A 12,959-nucleotide genomic window follows, 5' to 3' on the forward strand; every position below is an offset into this window, starting at 1 on the left:
AAACAAGCTGACTGAAATTCTCTTTAGCTGGACAGAAACTCCCCTCTCTCAAACCCACACCCTTCTTAGAATCCACATTCAGGTTGAATGTTGCAATCCATTGAATGTTTTTATTTTATTATTACTAGTGCAGTGCCCGTAGGAAGCAGTAGCTTATTCATGCTTAAATGTAACCCGTCTATCAAAGTGGGACAAACTAACAGATGTAGCCTACACATAGGCAGTGTCACACAGTCAGTGAAATGGCTGTCACATCGCTCGTCAATGTGACTTATGTTCTTTCTTTAATATTTGTTGCGCCATATATAATCCTTTTTTTATTGGTAATTGCAGCTTGAAGGCAGCAGCATGTATTTTTGCAACCAAAATGAAGGGCATTTTTGCATCTTACATAGTCTTTAGCTGGTTAAAGACCGACTTCACCAGTTGGAATATGAAGGTGTATTGAACTCTGAGATCCTATGTAGTATAAATGTGCAAAATATTAATAAATCGGTTCATCCTAGCCTGAGAAAAGGCAGAAAGAGTGTTTTATGGTCTCATTGTCTAACCCTACAGTTTCCTTCTTGTGACATCACAGTAAGGGTCAGGATTAACAGGACAGCTGGGCCAAGGGAAGACTGAGGGAAGACTGAGGGAAGAAAAACCTCATTCATTATATTATAATAGTGATTTTATAATGATAGAACGCCGGTTCCGTATGGGTGAAGTATTCCTTTAAGGTCTTAGTTTCTAACGGATTGAAAACATTTTGTGGAAGCGATCGTGTTAACATTCACCGGTAGCAGAGCTATCCGAGACCGTGCTAGTTTAAATGGAAACCGCTATCAACACGCTAACTGAAATTAGCATCACTGTCGTGGAAGTGTTTAACTATACATTAACTCTATAACAGTGAAAATAGCATAACATGCGATCTAAAGCGGACAGGTTGGAGGAGTTGGTGATGTCTGTGGAAAGGTTTAAGAACGTTTTGTTTAGAAAAGTGGGTGCATTGAATGAGGAAGTAACAGCTGTGTCTGCTGTGTGTGTCCATCAATTGGTCACTTTAGCCGGAGACTACTTCATGCCCGTCGTTACTTTGGCCTTCAGTGTGCACTTGTATTCGCCGCCAGCATGATATAAATATGATAACTTCTACATATTTGGTCCAAAAAACTTCCAAATCCGGAAGTTCAGGCCTATCTGACTAACAGTCAGAGAGATATGCGAGTAACAGGCAGACAGACAGACAGACAGACAGACATACAGACGTTTCTTGCTTTATAGATAGATTTCTTTCCATTAATACTGCAGTGAGAAAGAATGACTTTCATCATGTGCTGTGAACATTTTAAAGGGATAGTGCGTAGGACGTCAGCACTTTGTTAATATCTGTACTAACATTCTAATTAATTTCGCAGATAGAGACAAAGAAAAAATAAAAACCATGTTGTGCTTAATACAGCAAAGAGTGAAATCTTGAGCAATAAAAATCAATTCTTGTGCCAGGTTAAATAAGCGCTGGTGTGGTGAATGTATTGTGTCCCCTATGCTGTGTGTCACCTTTGTGTTTTCATTAGTTGGGTGTTATTATCAGTAACGGCTTTGAGCCAAACAAACAAAGATGAGTTTGAAAATACTAAGGAAAAAAACACCTGTTTTACTATGAAATTTTTTCACTGTTGAAGCTAAAGCCCATAATCACAGATTCATGTACTGACAGAACATGTGTTGGCATCTGTTTTGTTTACAGTTTGAGTTATTCTTCCTTCAGAAACATTCCAGGGGAATGCACGGTGCATTGACAGGTGAACTGGGATTGGGAAAGACACACGCCCACATGAGTTTTCACATGAAGTGATTCAACAGTTCAAGTTATGACCATTATTCATTTATTGCCTGAAAATATCTTGTCAACTATATCACGTACAAACATTTGACGACAAATGTCACTCATCAGCTCACCACCTGAATGGAGCAGCTGTTCAATCTGTTCACCTTAACATGTCAGAATGTTACGATGGTTTGCTGATTGGTGCTAATATGTCAATAAGGGAGAACTGGCACTTGTTTCCCCCACGTCAAGCACTGGCTATACATGCAATATTTTACCGCTCTTATGTCATACAAGCATCATGACATGTCCAAATAAGGTTATTGTAATGGTGAACATTCTATTGGATACGTGATCATGCAGTAACTATGGTAACCGAAGTCATGTCTGTCCTGAGCTCAGTGAGACTTTATCTGCTGATCTCACAGTGTCTCACCTGTCTAACCCTCACCCAGGCGACTCAGCTGAACTATTGTCTGAGAGACAGACCCACGCATGAGACAGGCCATAGGTGGAATATAGAGACAGACCCACGCATGAGACAGGCCATAGGTGGAATATAGAGACAGACCCACGCATGAGACAGGCCATAGCTGGAATATTAATTATTATTATTATTATTATTAATAAGAACTGACCTAAATAACCAAAATGATCACGATCAGCAGATTAATCCACAATGAAACAATCTCCAACTGCTGCTATTCGATCAAATGGCTCAGATTAGCCTGACATCAAAAACAGACAAACATAGTGAGAGCATACTGTCAATGCATAATGTGGCATAATGTAATATTTTATATTATTCTATTATATATTTTTAATATAAAACTCATAATATAATAAGTGGTTTATAGTGAAATGCTGAGCCCATCATGTAACACGTCAGTTAAAGGCCTACTTCACCGGTTGGAATATGAAGGTGTATTGAACTCTGAGATCCTATGAAGTATAAATGTGCAAAAAAAAATGAAATCGGATCATCCTAGCCTGAGAAAAGGCAGAAAGAGTGTTTTATGGTCTCACTGTCAGGACCCTTACTGTGATGTCACAAGAAGGAAACTGTAGGGTTAGACAGTGAGCCCATAAAACGCTCTTTCTGCCTTTTCTCAGGCTAGGATGATCCGATTTCAATTTTTTTTGCACATTTATACTTCATTTTTATGAAGCCAGGAACATATTTACAGTGTGATACTTTTATTATATTATAGTCAGTAATTGATGGATCTCAGGGGAAATGCCTTCAATGTAGAATGCAATTTAAATGTTTCCTTTATTTATCCGCTAAAGATGTCGAGTAAAAATACAAAACACACACAAACACAAAGCAAGTATACAACAAGCTGACAGAGAGACAAGAACAATTAAAACAGATCAAATGAGTGAAGCTGAACATTGACTAATCAAAACAGTTACAGGTGAAGTGGGTCTGATTCAAAATAATATGTTTGAATTGGTTAACAGATATGAAGGTATTTATTTTAATTTGATGTTGTAAGTTGTTCCAGGAGTCAGGGGCACTGAAGCTAAAAGCTGTTTTACCAGGTCAGACTTGGCATGTAATGAAATCTTTCTTTCAACAGTGTTTACTGTAATTCAGGGCTCAGAGTGGATTATGGTGTGTTTGCCACTTCACTGTGGAGGACTGGATTGTGTTTAACTTTGGAATCACCTGCTGCCGTGTAGCTCAGTGCTGCCAACTGACACCTCACACTGCTGCTGCTTCTGCATGTCAGCGCACCAAGGCTTCAGTCTGGATTGGCTGCTACTCGTGTAGCGTCTAGCCAATCAGACAGTGTTGTGAGCTTCTAGCCAATCAGATGGTGTTGTGAGCTTCTAGCCAATCAGACAGTGTTGTGAGCTTCTAGCCAATCAGATGGTGTTGTGAGCTTCTAGCCAATCAGACAGTGTTGTGAGCTTCTAGCCAATCAGATGGTGTTGTGAGCTTCTAGCCAATCGGACAGTGTTGTGAGCTTCTAGCCAATCAGACAGTGTTGTGGGCGAGACATTAAGTCAGAATGGTGAATATAAACTCAGCAGAGGGAACAAAGCTGCAGCAGAGTCAAAGTCGTGCACTTTAATGAATTAATTTCATCAGTGATCGGTCAAATAAATCACCATGCTGAATGTCGGCCTATGTTGGAACTGGTCGACCCATTGTCGACTGATAGCTTTAGTTTTCTTCCCGTGTTTCTCTGCACCCCCTGTCTGTCCCCCTGTCTGTCTGTCTGTCTGTCTGTCTGTCTGTCCGTCCGTCCGTCCGTCCGTCTGTCTGCCCCCAAATAATAAGGCAACCTGAAAACCCAGTCATAACCTTTCAACCTATGATAGAGCTCAATCAATTGGTTTACATTTAGTTTAGTTTTTTTTTTACCTTTTTAAAGTGAAATGCAGGAATCTGGTGCACTTTGAGAGGGAAATTAAGAGGCTAAATCTGAGGAATTTTGTGTGAACAACTGTTTCCTTTGAAGTAGGCCTACTTAATTTTGGAATCCTTTGGAGACACTGGGTCGGATGAATTAGAAGCTATTGCAGAAATACACATGGAGTGTTCATAAAGATATTAATATAAACTAGAATATTATGCAAATTAACATCCACAAAGTTGTAATATATAATTTTCTTTTGTTTAAAGGAACCACTTCTTCTTGTCAAGTGGAAAGTCACTTGACAGTCAGCAGCAGCACGTCTGTTTTACATAAGATAGGATCTCTTCTAATGCCGTTATGAAAACACATTCCACTCCACAGATTACATATTACAAAAAGATAATATAAATAGGCAAAACAAAGTGTAATCAGTAGTTTCTCAAACACACAAACATTCTGCTTTGGGCACATTTAGGCACATTCTGCTATAAACACATTCTGATACACATTCTGATACACATTCTGCTATAAACACATTCTGATACACATTCTGATATTTACACATTCTGTTATATTCACACAATGATAAAAACAATATTCAACATCAAGTCTAAACTTCTCCTATGTCTTTTTTGACGGATTTACACAATGTAACTTTTTTTGTAATAATTTTAACTTATTAAAACAACATGTTTCCGTCTACAGCCACATTAGGGTTAGTTCATTAATGCCACTGCAGCACGACATTTCTTAATTTCTCCATAAAGTGAAAAGGCCTTTCAGCCCAACAGGCCTTTCCTGGGGCAAGAATACATCTCATATGTAACTCCCTAATGTATTTAATCAAGCTGTCACTATATAACCATGAAGCCATGACTGAACCTCTAACACACACACACACACACACACACACCTCTAATAAGTTGCAGCACCACTGGGCAAAGCATCAGAAACCATATTCCTCATGTGTAACTGGTAACCTACATTCAGAGAGGGGTTCACGTTGCTCCATGTGACAGTAAACTGAGTCTTCACCTCAACATGCTGAAGCCTAGCGCCCTCTTCTGGTCTCTATGTGCAATTACAAGATGGATCAGACTGTCCTTATGTTATTTTCCAGACAACAATGTGTTTTGGTTTGTGAGAACAGAATAAAGTGTGATAGGCGCCTGGTCAGTCAGTGTTTGGATATTAAAGTAAAACATTAAAGTATAGAGACTCACTACGTTCTGCCTGCACCTGTCTGAGCTTCGGCTAGTTAGCAGCACATCATTTATGACTTCAAAAACACAATTCTAATATCGTTTCTCTGGAGACTCACCAAGGGAATCGCTTCCATACGGGCTCGCCTCGTCGGGACTGTGTGTGTGTGTGTGTGTGAGTGGGGGGGGGGGGGGAAGAGTGAGAGGGGGGGGGGGGGGGGTGGAGGTAGAGGGGGGGGGGGTATTTCCTAAAATAATCTAAAACTTTTTCTATACACAAAAAATAACCATCTCTCAAATACTGTTCACACATCTGTCTGTCTGTCTGTCTGTCTGTTTATCTGCCTGTATGCCTGTCTTTCTATCTGTCTGTCTGTCTGCCTGTCTGTCTGTCTGTCTATCTGCCTGTCTGTCTGTCTGTCTGTCTGTTTATCTGCCTGTATGCCTGTCTTTCTATCTGTCTGTCTGTCTGTCTGTCTGTCTGTCTGTCTCTGTGTTAGTGAGCTCTTCTCCTTTGATAATCCATCCCACCTCACAGGTGAGGCAGATCAACATGCTGATCAGACAGCAGGAATACTGCACAGGTGTGTGTTAGGCCTCAATAAAAGGCCTCTCTGAAATGTGCTATACACCTGTCCATATTATAAACAGGCATAAAAGTGTCATATAAGTATGCAATTAATTTAAATGTATTAATCACAGAGCCTGTAATTAATTAGATTATGTTTTTAATTGCTTGACAGTCCTAATATATAGCCCTCCACCACCTGCACCTTATCCCTCAGGACGGGAACATTGTTTAGCTGGTCCACTGCCTCTCTCAGAGTGCTGCCGTAAGAGGGTTAGGGTTGGTGTGGACGCAGCATTAGGACGGGGACAGTGCTTAGGGTTAGAGCTTAGTGCTGAGCTCAGGCGCGGCCGTCCTACAGGCCACCAGCATTTATAGGTTAGGGGTTAGGGTTAGGGTTAGGGTTAGAGGGTTAGCGTTAGGGTTAGGGTTAGCGTTAGAGGGTTAGCGTTAGGGTTGACCTGTAAACGTCGATCGCCCAATCACAGTGCAGCATTTTGTGATGTGTCATATGACACACACTCGTCATCCTCTGGTTAATGGGAAAAACATATTGATCACTTTTGTGTGTTTGTGTGTGTGTGTGTGTGTGTGTGAGTGTGTGTGTGAGAGTGTGTCTATGTGTGTGTGAGTGTGTGTATCTATGTGTGTGTGTGTGTATGTGTATCTATGTGTGTGTGTGTGTGTGTCTATGTGTGTGTGTGTGTGTGTGAGAGTGTGTCTATGTGTGTGTGAGTGTGTGTATCTATGTGTGTGTGTGTATGTGTATCTATGTGTGTGTGTGTGTGTGTGTGTGAGTGTGTATGTGAGTGTGTGTATCTATGTGTGTGTGTGTGTGTGTGTGTGAGTGTGTGTATGTGAGTCGCCACATCAACTACAAAATAAAAACACATCATTCATTTCCATAAAAAATATCTTTTATTTTAATAATAATTTCTCCGTTGGAACATGTACAACTCGGCCACGCCCCCTTTGAAATCAATAAACCCCTCGACGAATCAGAGCCGAGGAGAGGCGGGACATAGCCGGTCTGACAGCTGGCGATTGGCCACAAGGAATAACAACATCACAGGAAGTACAGAATATATAGATCCATATGTTCAAGTTATATTTTAGATTGTATGTACAAAACAAAACAAAAAATAGTCAAACACCTATGATGTCATATGGGCCTGTATCCTAGGCAACAGTAGGCTCCAGGTAACAACAGGTGTTTCAGAAGAAAGTCCATGAAACACCTGTCGGCCATTTTTTTCAAATTACTTATATATTTTTTTATAAACATTTATATTTAGTCTTTTGTAAGTCTGACAAAATTACTATATTTATCTTATTATCTTTATTTATATATATTTTCTATATATAAAAATAATGGATTTGAATAAATTGCTAGTTCTACAGCATCTATATCTGGACAACCCTTTAGATAGGGTTAGGGTTCTATATCTGGGCAACCCTTTAGATAGGGTTAGGGTTCTATATCTGGACAACCCTTTAGATAGGGTTAGGGTTCTATATCTGGACAACCCTTTAGATAGGGTTAGGGTTCTATATCTGGACAACCCTTTAGATAGGGTTAGGGTTCTGGACAACCCTTTAGATAGGGTTAGGGTTCTATATCTGGACAACCCTTTAGACAGGGTTAGGGTTCTATATCTGGACAACCCTTTAGATAGGGTTAGGGTTCTATATCTGGACAGCCCTTTAGACAGGGTTAGGGTTCTATATCTGGACAACCCTTTAGACAGGGTTAGGGTTCTGGACAACCCTTTAGATAGGGTTAGGGTTCTATATCTGGACAACCCTTTAGATAGGGTTAGTATCTCAGATTGTTTTCGATCGTTAGATATTTTTAGTAAATGCTGCGATTGATTTTCATGGAAAAAACTTTTTAGGATATCTTTGCTGCAGACCAAACAGACTGCAGGTGTGAAAACGCTTTAAAGTGTCTCAGAGGAACTTTCAGAGTGTGTTAATTCTAGCGTGCCCTTTGGACAAAAGCAGTAGTGTTTTTACCACACCAGCTGTTGTTCCTGGGTGAGCATATACCCATGACAAAGGCATTAAGAAAAACTATATAGAAATAGCATTCTTTGCACTGATGGTCTCGTTTCTCATTTAGGATCATCAGAGGAAAAATGAGACTGTTTCAGAAATATTTTAAAGTTCCTCTGAGCTACTTTAATGTATCATTAGAATAAAACTAAATCAAGGGGAAATGTATTCACTTAAATTTGTCTAAACATATAATGTTTTTAAAGTTGTTCCATCATCCCTGGAGATCCATCACCTGCCGTTAAAAGACAAAGACACAAACAGCTCCGGAATTTTTTTTACCAAATATTCAGTGTCTCTTGTTTCACTATCTATAGTCATATGTTTGAGTAAAAAGAACATCTTGGTTTTATTCTATAAACTACTGACAACATTTCTACCAAATTCCCCCAAAAATATCGTCATTAAGAGCATTTCCATGAAGTAATGTAGAGATGAAGATTGAAGAACAATCCAGACTGGTCTCTGAATGGTTTCCAGAGCTGTATATCTATATTTTTTTTAACAGCGTTCTCGCAGCAAAAAACTGCGTTGATTTTTAAAAATGTGACTCTGGACATTACCCAGAATGCAACACTGCCACTGACGTAATATAATTATTATACTATCTATGCATTATATACAATATAAAAACATTCTTCACTTTCTGCTGGTGACGGAAATATTTTAAAGTCAAGACTCAAATACAAAATGGCTTATTTCACTCTCATGCTCCGAAAGATGATGAATTATTATTTTTAAAAAACATCTTTCCCCGTCTCCTTTAAGGCTTTTCTTTCCGCTCTTTAAAGGTGCTCCGAGGAACTTTCAGTGTGTGTTAATTCTAGCGCCCCCCTCTGGACAAAAGCAGTAGTGTTTTTACCACGCCAGCTGTTGTTCCTGGGTGAGCGTATACCCATGACAAAGGCATTAAGAAAAACTATTTAAAATAGCATTCTTTGCACTGATGGTCTGGTTTGCTGTTACATGTAATTTATGATCATCAGAGGAAAAATTAGACTGTTTCAGAAATATTTAAAAGTTCCTCGGAGCGACTTGAAGACAGTTATAAACAGTTATAAACAGTTATAAACATGTTAAAGACATATTCTCTGGTATAAAAATATATTCATGCTGAGGAGAGAACAGTCAGAAGAATGGCCGCCGCTGACTTCAGGAACTGAGTTAAGAGGAAGTGATTCAAACTTCTGCAGGTTTTCATATTCACGGTAAAACGGTTTTCGACTTAAATAACTCTTCACTGATTTCCTTAAAGCGCTCGACGTTCTGTAATCATATGTTCGGTAAATGTTAGGGTTATGGTTATATATGTTATATGTTCTGGAAATCATATTGAACATTGTTTAAAGAATGAGTTCATCTGAGTTCTAATCGATGGTTCCATGTTTGATAAATATGAAGACTTGGAAGGTGTTTAAAGTTTTGCCATTGAAACGTTTATCGTATTTTTACCAAATTATGAAACGAGAAAATTATTTACAATCAACGTATGAGGAGAATAATCATCTAACCCTATAACCCCAGTTATATAGAATAATGATCAGTTATATATAATAATGATCAGTTATATAGAATAATGATCAGTTATATAGAATAATGATCAGTTATATAGAATAATGATCAGTTATATAGAATAATGATCAGTTATAATGATCAGTTATATATAATAATGATCAGTTATATAGAATAATGATCAGTTATATATAATAATGATCAGTTATAATGATCAGTTATATATAATAATGATCAGTTGCTTATTGTGAAAACTGTTCTCAATAAACAACTTTAAACCTAAATAACGTTTGGCTTCATAATGTCTTAGGACATATTTAAAACTTTAAGGTGAAAATGAAACTTCTTCTAAGATTGAACTTTGCAGTGAGACGGACTTTTGGTTTTCTGCAGCGCGTGAAAAATCACTTCAAAACATCAGCTTCACTCAGTTCCTGAAGAGTGTGTGTGTGTGTGTGTGTGTGTGTATATCTGTGTGTGTGTATATTAGTGTGTGTGTTGCAGCCTCGTAGATAGAAACACATCACCAGCGTCACATTAGCATTAGCAGCTTTTAGCAGGTCGGCAAAACAGTCGGTTTGGGCTCCGTGGCAACCACAGCATAGCAACAACATCAATAACAACATGAGCAAAAACAGTCTTTAGATTCACTGTCTGTCTGTCTGTCTGTCTGTCTGCCTGTCTGTCTGCCTGTCTGTCTGTCTGCCTGTCTGTCTGTCTGTCTGTCTGCCTGTCTGTCTGTCTGCCTGTCTGTCTGTCTGCCTGTCTGTCTGTCTGTCTGTCTGCCTGTCTGTCTGTCTGTCTGTCTGCCTGTCTGTCTGTCTGTCTGTCTGTCTGTCTGCCTGTCTGTCTGTCTGTCTGTCTGTCTGCCTGTCTGTCTGTCTGTCTGTCTGTCTGTCTGTCTGCCTGTCTGTCTGTCTGTCTGTCTGTCTGTCTGTCTGTCTGTCTGTCTGTCTGTCTGCCTGTCTGTCTGTCTGTCTGTCTGTCTGTCTGTCTGCCTGTCTGCCTGTCTGTCTGTCTGTCTGTCTGCCTGTCTGTCTGTCTGTCTGTCAGATGAACCAGGAAATGATTCAAACGCTTTAGATTCACAAACAAGACCAAATTTAAACTTTAAAGTGTCTACGAGGAACGTTAAGTTTGTGTTAATTCTAGCGCCCCCCTTTGGACAGAAGCGGTAGTGTTTTCACCACACCAGCTGTTGTTCCTGGGTGAGCGTATACCCATGACAAAGGCATTAAGAAAAACTATATAAAAATAGCATTCTTTACACTGATGGTCTCGTTTGCTGTTACATGTAATTTATGATCATCAGAGGAGAAATGAGACTGTTTCAGAAATATTTAAAAGTTCCTCGTAGAGACTTTAAACAGCAGAAAAACTGTTGGGATTTTGCAGATTGTGACGTTGCCACACGTTTAGTTTTCCTCTGTTTATTTTAACAACATTAAAGGGATTCATTCAGTGTTATTGAAGTGTGGTTCTCCTGCAGTGAGTGTGTATGTCTTGCAGTGAGTGTGTATGTCTTACAGTGAGTGTGTATGTCTTACAGTGAGTGTGTATGTCTTACAGTGAGTGTGTATGTCTTACAGTGAGTGAGTATGTCTTACAGTGAGTGTGTATGTCTTACAGTGAGTGTGTATGTCTTACAGTGAGTGTGTATGTCTTACAGTGAGTGTGTGTGTCTTACAGTGAGTGTGTGTGTCTTACAGTGAGTGTGTATGTCTTACAGTGAGTGTGTATGTCTTACAGTAAACACTTAATGAGTCAATAAATAGTCTTCTCAACAACATGTCGAAAGCTCTCGGACAACTTCTTTGCTATAAAAATAATCTAGTTAGGATGCAGTATGCTACAACTGGGACATAGGCTACTTTACTCTTTTATTTCATCATAACATGGCTCCTTGATCTTGCCTCTTGCTTTTATATCCGTCTCATCCCCGTTTGTTTTCATATGGAGGCTTCGTCGATGTGACGTCACTTCCGGTGTGCACTGGATTGTGGGTCAGAATCGCACCAATAGGATGCACTTTTCAACACTAACAATCTAGGCCGGATCTCGTAGACATCTGGGTATTTTAAAGCAAACTAAATCTGACCACAAGAATCGGGAAATCCTAAATCTTTTTTATACCATACTAAATAGCATATAAGGTATGGGGTCTCCATAAGGTAACACACTAACTATGCAGAAGAACTGAAAACAACCACACTTCAATAAGACTGAATGATCCCTTCAAGATGAAAAGTGTGAACAACTAAACGCACGTCTACTTGTTAGACTATAACCCCGAGAACCGGTTGAAAATATGATCGGTGTTTCTCTTGAATCTTATTTTTCCAAAGCTTTTATAAACTGTCTCTTTCAAATCGCTCAAACTCTTCAGACCTGATTGTTTAACACAAGCGACTCGACATCACGGCAGGTTTACAACATCAAGAATCTTTAAGGCTTAAGGCCAGGACACACCAGCCCGATAATCGCCGTCGTCAAAAAAAAAGACGAATCTGTTTGGTGTGTGCCGTGACGTCGGCCGACGTAGAGGTCGTCGGGCTTGTTTTGAGCCTGTCGGCCGCCGACTGAACATGTTCAATCGGCGGCCGACCGTCTTTCATTTGGAGCAATTTGATTGGTGGAGGGCTAGCGAATCAGTGAAGCCCGGAAGTGAGGCGGGTAGCACAAACAGCTAACAACAGCTAGCCATCGTTTTAATGTGTTTGTTCGTTTCGTTTTGAGAGTACTCACATGCATCAACCCTTGTTGACTGCTCGACACCATGCTCGACACTCTCTGCTAAAAAATGTGCTCTTATGGTCCATAAATATAAATACGTATTTCTATCTATGTTTATGCTCTAGAGAGATGTCCAATCATTTCCGGCTTTCGTATTTTTTCGGGCCACAATACAGATTAGCGCCGCCTGCTGTTGTGGAGACATTACGTCCCGCGAGCGTACGGAAAATAAACAGTCGTCTCGGTGTGTTCTTTAGCAGCGACGGGAAGCTGGAGCTTCCTGAAACGGCCGACTCCATTTTTTTTGACGACGGCGATTATCGGGCTGGTGTGTCCTGGCCTTTAAACACATTCAACAATAACCTCCTGTCTGTCTGTCTGTCTGTCTGTCTGTCTGTCTGTCTGTCTGTCTGTCTGTCTGTCTGTCTGTCTGTCTGTCTGTCTGTCTGTCTGTCTGTCTGTCTGTCTGTCTGATAACCTGTCTGTACATGTGGAACGAAAAGCTGAAAAAGGGATTCATCAGTGGAGTCGGGCTGTCCCAATAACATTCTTCAATATTTGAAACAATCATTTGAATAATGTTATTTAAAGGGTCACTGTGTAGTTTAAAGGGTCACTGTGTAGATTCAGAGGAGGGGGGTTTGTTTACATTCACAGAGCCTGCAGTTAGTTTACTAAACATATTTTCTCTACATGTAATTCTT

The 12,959-nt window shown here is 39.8% G+C and overlaps 1 protein-coding gene across 1 annotated transcript in view; it reads right to left on the reverse strand.

The window, feature by feature from the left end:
- Positions 1-12,144: 12,144 nt before the first annotated feature.
- elk1 (ETS transcription factor ELK1) overlaps positions 12,145-12,959 on the reverse strand; it is a 16,051-nt gene continuing 15,236 nt past the window's right edge. Inside the window, exon 11 of the mRNA XM_080030954.1 lies at positions 12,145-12,959. This exon is cut by the window's right edge and continues 2,033 nt beyond it. The gene's annotated coding sequence lies outside the window, so the exon portion shown is untranslated.

Source organism: Ammodytes marinus (genome assembly GCF_949987685.1).
Source record: "Ammodytes marinus genome assembly, chromosome: 7".
In the NCBI taxonomy this organism is placed as follows: Eukaryota; Metazoa; Chordata; class Actinopteri; order Uranoscopiformes; family Ammodytidae; genus Ammodytes; species Ammodytes marinus.